Source organism: Heptranchias perlo, chromosome 2, assembly GCF_035084215.1.
Source record: "Heptranchias perlo isolate sHepPer1 chromosome 2, sHepPer1.hap1, whole genome shotgun sequence".
Taxonomy (NCBI): domain Eukaryota; kingdom Metazoa; phylum Chordata; class Chondrichthyes; order Hexanchiformes; family Hexanchidae; genus Heptranchias; species Heptranchias perlo.
In genome coordinates, this window is record NC_090326.1 from 2195624 (window position 1) to 2203866 (window position 8243).

At 45.2% G+C, this 8243-nt stretch overlaps 1 non-coding gene across 1 annotated transcript; it reads right to left on the reverse strand.

The window, feature by feature from the left end:
- Positions 1–888: 888 nt before the first annotated feature.
- Positions 889–960, reverse strand: trnae-cuc (transfer RNA glutamic acid (anticodon CUC)). Its single transcript has one exon. It is a non-coding gene; the product is annotated as a tRNA-Glu (tRNA).
- Between the last annotated feature and the right edge of the window lie 7283 nt (positions 961–8243).

Here is an 8243-nt window from a genome sequence, read left to right on the forward strand (position 1 = left end):
CCTGCCACCTTCAATGATTTTGTGCACATATATCCCCAGATCTCTCTGTTCCTCTCTCACTTTTAGAGTTGCGCCCTCTAGTTTATATTGCCTCTCCCCTTTCTTCCTACCTAAATGTATCACTCCGACGTGTTCTGAAGCTGTGAGCTGCAAATAAAGGTTGGTAACATTTAAAGTGTAAAGCAGCAGGTCTTTTCCAAATCTCGACAGAAATGGCAAGAAAACTTCATGCGGACTTTCAAAAAGTAGGCATTTTACACAAGGCAAGAAAGTGTGTTGTGTATCGCGATAATGGGTTGGAAGATTAAAGAATGATCGACTGCTGGTTGTTAAGGCAGGAGCAGTGGTGGTGAAAAGGATGATGTTGATAAGGGGAATTTTGGTTGGTTTGACGTCTTTCAGATACTGAATATCTTAATATTTAAGAGATGTTCTCGCTGTCCCAGGCTCATTGTCTCCACTCGCACTCTCTTCCCAATCCTGCATACGTTGCTTTGAAATTGTGCATTTTTCACACCGGGACTTAATTTGAAGAAAACGGTGATGAAGTAGTTATGGAGATGGAGATGTTCGGACATTGTGAGCTACAGTTAAAGGTTGGCGACAATTAAAGTGTCAGGTAGCAGGACTTTTCCAAATCTTGATACAAATAGCAACAAAAACTTCACGCAAAAAAACTTTGACGAGCGTCACGACTTTAAAAAAGCAGTCATTTTATGCAAGGCAAAAAGTGCATTGTGTGCCGATATAATGGGTTGTAAGATGAAGCAGTGATGGGCTGTTGGCTTTTGAGGCAGAAGCAGCAGTGGTGAAAAGGTGATCAGAAACAAGCTTCGTGCCCAGCAGGGGTACTTTGGTATCAGATCGAGTAGCAGTAAGAAAATTACTTTCCCTGACCGGGAATCGAACCCGGGCCGCGGCGGTGAGAGCGCCGAATCCTAACCACTAGACCACCAGGGAATACATTGCAATTGTTCTGCAAGCAAGCAGACCAACGCTGCCTTTCCAACTTGTCTCTTTCAAATTCAGGTCAATTTGGCCCCAGACAAGCTGCTCGCACCAAATGGCATTTTCTGTCAGAATACCGAAGACTTGTTCAGACAATGACAGCACCAAGTGCGGGTCGGCAGGCACATGAAAAGGACAGTGAGGGGAAATACTACCACTAGCTGCTGGTGTAACTGTTTCCATTTCCAAAACACATGCATCAGATCAGTGCTGCTCCTGGGAATTATGCAAGGCAACGCCAGGCTGTCAAGTCTCATTTCATGCAAATGGCACACGCAAGATTCTGCCACCACGTTCCATCTCCTTCTGCTTCTGTCAATTCTTTTCCTCCACTTTCCTCTGCTCCCCCAGATGCCGGTGAATTAGATGTTCGATGCAATTGCATGACTGAACGGAAAAAAAAACCTGACCTGGGAAACAGGCAGGGGGGAAGAAAGATGCTGGGCATTGAGAGACAATGGATTTTGCAGATACCAGGATAAACAGACACAAAGATCTCATCTCCCTGCTTCTTTCAGACACCAAACATCATAACGCTCAAGAGATGTTCTCAGTGCCCCAGGCCCATTATCTCCAATCGCACTTCTTTTCCAATCCTCTGCACATTGCTTCGCTTTGAAATTGTGCATATTTCACTCTGGGATACAATTTGAAGAAAACGGTGCTGCGATCACAAATGGCAAGAAAACTTCACACAGACATTGATCAGAGTCACGGCTTTAAAAAAAAAATACATTTTACACACTCCACACTCTGGACCTTGATCCTTCCCCTTGGATTGTCACTATGAACAGGCGGGATTTCTTTTGAGACAGGATGTTCTAGTTCTTCACCTTTAAAGAGACAAGGAGAGGACCAGGTGGGCTGGATGGCACTGCTTTATGACATCACTGCAGTACCTCGAAACCCTGCTCAGTATGGTCTGTGAGTGTTTGATCGTACGGTGCAGAGGGATCTTTAAACTGTATCTAATCTGTGCTGCACCTGTCCTGGGAGTGCTTGATGGACAGTGTAGAGGGAGCATTAGTCTGTATCTAACCTGTGCTGTACCTGCCCTGAGAGTGTTATTTTTTTACAGTTTCATCATATCTGGGCGTCACTGGCAAGGCCAGCATTTAATGCAAATCTCTAATTGCCCTTGAGAAGGTGGCGGTGAGCCGCCTTCTTGAACCGCTGCAGTCCGTGTGGTGAAGGGTCTCGCACAGTGTTGTTAGGTAGCGGATTCCAGGATTTTGACCCAGCGACGATGAAGGAACGGCAATATAGTTTCAAGTTGGGATGGTGTGTGACTTGGAGTGGGACGTGCAGGTGGTGTTGGTCCCATGTGCCTGCTGCCCTTGTCCTTCTAGGTGGTAGAGGTCGCGGATTTGGGAGGTGCTGTCGAAGAAGCCTTGGCGAGTTGCTGCAGTGCATCCCGTAGATGGTATTCACTGCAGCCACAATGCGCCGGTAGTGAAGGGAGTGAATGTATAGGGTGGTGGATGGAGTACCAGTCAAGCGGGCTTTTTGTCCTGGATTGTGTTGAGCTTCTTGAGTGTTGTTGGAGCTGCACTCATCCAGGCAATTGGAGAGTATTCCATCACACTCCTGACTTGTGCCTTGTAGATGGTGGAAAGGCTTTGGGGAGTCAGGAGATGAGTCACTAGCCACAGAATACCCAGCCGACAACTTGCTCTTCTGGCCAGATTATTTATGTAGCAGGCCCAGTTAAGTTTCTGGTCAATGGTGACCCCCAGGATGTTGATCCTTGGGGATTCGGCGATGGTAATTCCTCTTAATGTCAAGGAGAGGTGGTTAGACTCTCTCTTGATGGAGATGATGTGGAGATGCCGGTGATGGACTGGGGTTGACAATTGTAAACAATTTTACAACACCAAGTTATAGTCCAGCAATTTTATTTTAAATTCACAAGCTTTCGGAGACTTCCTCCTTCATTTACCTGAGGAAGGAGGAAGTCTCCGAAAGCTTGTGAATTTAAAATAAAATTGCTGGACTATAACTTGGTGTTGTAAAATTGTTTACAATTGATGGAGATGGTCATTGCCTGGCACTTGATTGGTGCGAATCTTACTTGCCACTTATCAGCCCAAGCCTGGATGTTTTCCAGATCTTGCTGCATGCGGGCATGGATTGCTTTATTACCTGAGGAGTTGCGAATGGAACTGAACATTGTGCAATCATCAGCGAACATCCCCATTTCTGGCCATATGATGGAGGGGCCGTCGTTGATGAAGCAGCTGAAGATGGTTGGGCCTAGGACACTGCCCTGAGGAACTCCTGCAGCAATGATCTGGAGCTGAGATCGTTGGTCCACAACAACCACTACCATCTTCCTCTGTGTGAGGAATGAGTCCAGCCACTGGAGAGTTTTCCTCCTAATTCCCATTGACTTAAATTTTAATGGGGCTCCTTGGTGCCACACTCGGTCAAATGCAAGCACTTCACCTCTGCAATTCAGCTCTTTTGTCCATGTTTGGATCAAGGCTGTATTTTTTTTATTCGTTCATGGGACGTGGGCATCGCTGGCTAGGCCGGCATTTATTGCCCTTCCCTCATTGCCCTTGTGAAGTTGGTGGTGAGCCACCTTCTTCAACCGCTGCAGTCCTTGTTGTGAAGGTTCTCCTACAGTGCTGTTAGGAAGGGAGTTCCAGGATTTCGACCCAGCGACGATGAAGGAATGGCGATATATTTCCAAGTCGGGATGGTGTGTGACTTGGAGGGGAACGTGCAGGTTGTGTTGTTCTCATGTACATGTTGCTCTTGTCCATCTAGGTGGTACAGGTCGTGCGTTTGGAAGGTGCTGTCGAAGAAGCCTTGGCAAGATGCTGCAGTGCATCCTGTGGATGGTACACACTGCAGCCACTCTGCGTCGGTGGTGAAGGGAGAGAATGTTTAGGGTGGTGGATGGGATGCCAATTAAGGGGTCTGCTTTTTTCCTGGATGGTGTTGAGCTTCTTGAGTGTTGTTGGAGCTGCACTCTTCCAGACAAATGGAGAGTATTCCATCACACTGCTGACTTGTTCCTTATAGATGGTGGAAAGGCTTTGTGGAGTCATGAGGTGAGTCACTCGCAGCAGAATAGCCAGCCTATGACCTGCTCTTGTAGCCACAGTATTTATATGGCTGGTCCAGTTAAGTTTCTGGTCAATGGTAACCCCCAAAATGTTGATGGTGGGGGATTCGGCGATGGTAATGCCGTTGAATGTCAAGGGGAGGTGGTTTGACTCTCTCTTGTTGGAGATGGTCATAATCCGGCGCGAATGTTACTTGCCATTTATCAGCCCAAGCCTGGATGTTGTCCATGTCTTGCTGCATGCGGGCTCACACTACTTCATTATTTGAGGGGTTGCGAATGGAACTGAACACTGTGCAATCATCAACAAACATTCCCGTTTCTGAGCTTATGATGGAGGGCAGGTCATTGATGAAGCAGCTGAAGATGGTTGGGCCCAGGACACTGCCCTGAGGAACTCCTGCAGCAATGCCTTGCGGCTGAGATAATTGGCCTCCAACAACCACTACCACCTTCCTTTGTGCTAGGTATGACTCCAGCCACTGGATAGTTTTCCCCCTGATTCGCAATGACTTCAATTTTACGAGGGCTCCTTGGTGCCACACTTGGTCAAATGCTGCCTTGATGTCATGGGCAGTCACTCTCACCTCACCTCTGGAATTAGCTCTTCTGTCCATGTTTGGACCAAGGCTGTAATGAGGTCTGGAGCCGAGTGGTCCTGGCGGAACCGAAACTTAGCATCGGTGAGCAGGTTATTGCTGAGTAAGTGTCGCTTGATATCACTGTCAACGACACCTTCCATCACTTTGTTGGTGATTGAGAGTAGACTGATGGGGCGGTAATTGTCCGGATCGGATTTGTCCTGCTTTTTGTGGACAGGACATACCTGGGCAATTTTCCACTTCGTCGGGGAGATGCCAGTGTTGTAGTTGTACCGGAACAGCTTGGCTAGAGGTGCAGCTAGTTCTGGAGCACAATCTTCAGCACTACAGCACTGTAATGAGATCTGGATCCGAATGGCCTTGGCGGAACCCAAACTGAGCATCGGTGAGCTGGTTATTGGTGAGTAAGTGCTGCTTGATAGCACAGTCGACGACTCCTTCCATCACTTTGCTGATGATTGAGATCAGAGAGGTGGTAATTGGCTGGATTGGATTTGTCCTGGTTTTTGTGGACATGTCATAACTGGGTAATTTTCCACGTTGTCATGTAGATGCCAGTGTTGTAGCTGTACTGGAAAAATTTGGCTAGAGTTGCGGCTAGTTCTGGAGCACAAGACTTCAGCACCACAGCTGGGATGTTGTTGGGGCCGATAGCCTTTGTTGGGTCAGCATCGAGGGAGCTTTACTCTGTACCTAACCCGTGCTGTAATAGCCCTGGGAGTGTTTGATCGGGTGATGCCGAGGGAATTTAACTTTGTATCTAACCCGTGCTGTACCTGTCCCTTGGAGTGTTTTATGGGACAGTTTAGAGGGAACTTTACTCTGTACCTAACCCGTATAGTACCTGAGTGGAGAGTGTTTCAAGCGGACACTCGTTGCTCAGAATGCTACATTCTCCAGCACCGACATCCATCACGTCGATGAGAGCAACATTTAACCCAAAGATAAAATCATAGAGTCATAGAATCATAGAATCATTACGGCACAGAAGGAAGTCATTCGGTGCATCAAGCCTGTGCCGTCTCTTTTTAAGGGCAATCCAGTTAGTCCCATCCCCCCACTATTTTCCCGTAGGCCCCGTAGATAAGTTTCACCCCGGACTCAGATCTGGAAGGACAGCGAGTGTCCCTATCATTTTTTGTACAGTGTGTCCGATATTTCCTCCCTGGGTCTGAGTCTTTTGGTGATGAACTGAATTTGATTTCCTCTAGTTACTGACTCAATGATTAGTGGAAATAGTTTTTCCTGATTTACCTAATCAATTTTTGAATTCCTTTTACCCTTCTATTTTCTAATGCAAAGAGCCCCCGTTTCTTTGGTCTTTCCTCATAATTAAAGCCTCTCGTCCCTGGTATCACCTCAATGAATATCTTCTGCACCCTCTCCACGGCCTTGACATTCATCCTTGTGTAAAATGTCCAAAACTTTACACAATATTCTTGCTGCAGCTTAACCAATAATTTATATTGGTTTGCATGACCTCTGTCCTTTTGTACTATTTTCACCCATTTGTGAAACCTTTGATCCCATGTGCTTTTTTAACCACTTTATCAACTTGTCCTCCCACTCTTAAAGATTTGTATATCTGAACCCTTTGTCGGTTTTAGAGATATTAACATAACATGATTAAAATACATTGACATAACATATCTGATATAATGTGTCTTATGGAAAAGAGAAGTTTAGCCTGAGTCAGAAACTAAAACAGGCGCTTCACTGCATACAGGTTGCCATGGCAACACTGATAAGACATTGCATTCCACAGAATTGGTTAGTTGGAAACTCTAATCAGAAAAGGAGAAAGAACAGCATTTTTTCTGTTATTAGCCGTAATATTAGCTTAAACCAGAATGAGTAAAACAATAGATTAGATTCTAATGTATGATGTTTCTACATATAATTATGAAAATATAATAACTAACATAGTTAGATGTAGGCAGGGTAGTTTAGGGATAATGAGAAAATGAGTGAAGAAAAGTAACTGCTGGGAACCAAGGAATGTGTCCTTGTAAATCACAGATTAGAGAAGTTCCAGCTGTCTTTTCCTCGCTTTCCAGCAGAGAAGAGTTAAAAGAGTCAAGTGACAGAGATGGATCATTGCAGGGTATAAAAGTGAGGGGATACTGATGTAAGGATGCAATCTGGACTGGAGACACGGGAGATCAAGCTCAGGGCGCCCGATGTTCCATCCGGCAGGGTGACCTCTTGTAAGTTAATGTCAATACGCGGGACTTGCATTTTAGATGGATCAATATAAGATATGGTAGAGGACATAGAATCTGCTCATCTTATATTTCTTAATAAGGTATTAAAGTTGCTGACAATAGACTCTCGAATCTGTTAGTTAATAAGACAAGATGTTACCTCGAACCTTACACCCTGCTACTGTTCTGCTCCTCTACTATTTTAAACTTTTATCATTTGGTACACATTTTATCTTTTCTTTAATTACAAAATGTATCACCTCATATTACTCTGCGTTAAATTTCGTCTGACATCTAACTGTCCCATTTACTAACCTGTAAATGTCACACTGAAGTCACTTACAGATAGCCCTGGTTCCTTTTCTGCCATCAACAGGTGATTTTCACCTTGTGCCCCAAATACCTAAGACCAGATCATTGTTTTATGTTAAGAGCAATGGTCCCAACACTGGGGGATACCACAGTTTACATCTCTCCAGTCTGAAGAACACCCATTAACCTCTACTCTCTGTTTTCTGCCTTTTACCCAACTTCCTATTCACGCTGCCCTTTAATTACTTCATCCTTAATTTTATCAACAAGCCTCCTGTCCAGCAGCTTATCAAATACCTTTTCACAATCCATCTACACAAATCCACTGCATTCCCTTTATCACTACACTTGAGTTATTATCTCAAATAATCCATGGTGACCTGAATTAATCTATTTCACTAACAAATGTTGAAATGTTTGCTCCACCACACAGGGTTTCATCTGTTTATAGCCACAACAGAAAGATCCAGTTTTCTCCTGGATTTTATGATAAATTAAGCTGTAAAAATGATGCAGAGCATCAGACAACAAGAGACATCCGGGCTCAGCCCGCCCACTCGGTGCCACAAGTCCCGCCCCTCACACGCTCCGATTGGTTGGAGGATCAACCACCCTCACATCCACCTATTGGTCCGGAACACTCCCTAATCACCAGGGCGGGGTTAATGGTGAGACTGACGGTCCTGAGGTGGAGTTGGAAAATAAACATTAATTGATTCCGTCAGTTAAAACAATAAAACGAAATAAAAGATAATAGAAAAAATAATAAAATTATTTTCCGGAGTTCACCAAAGTGGGGGCGCGTCGTGGATGAGTGTTTGTGTCGGTTTTAATGGCACCAAGCGGCGGGGCTTAAGTTTATTTCATTATCCTCGATCCAAACGCGTTCTCCCTGTTTCCAATCTCTTTGGTGGTAGACCAGATATTAAGACGATCAATGGCGATTGCATCAACCAGCATACAGCGCGGTCCAGAATGTGCCCTATCTGAATCAGCGGAGCCCAGTGCGCAGGCGAAGGAGAGGCTCATGGTTGAGCAGTGTGT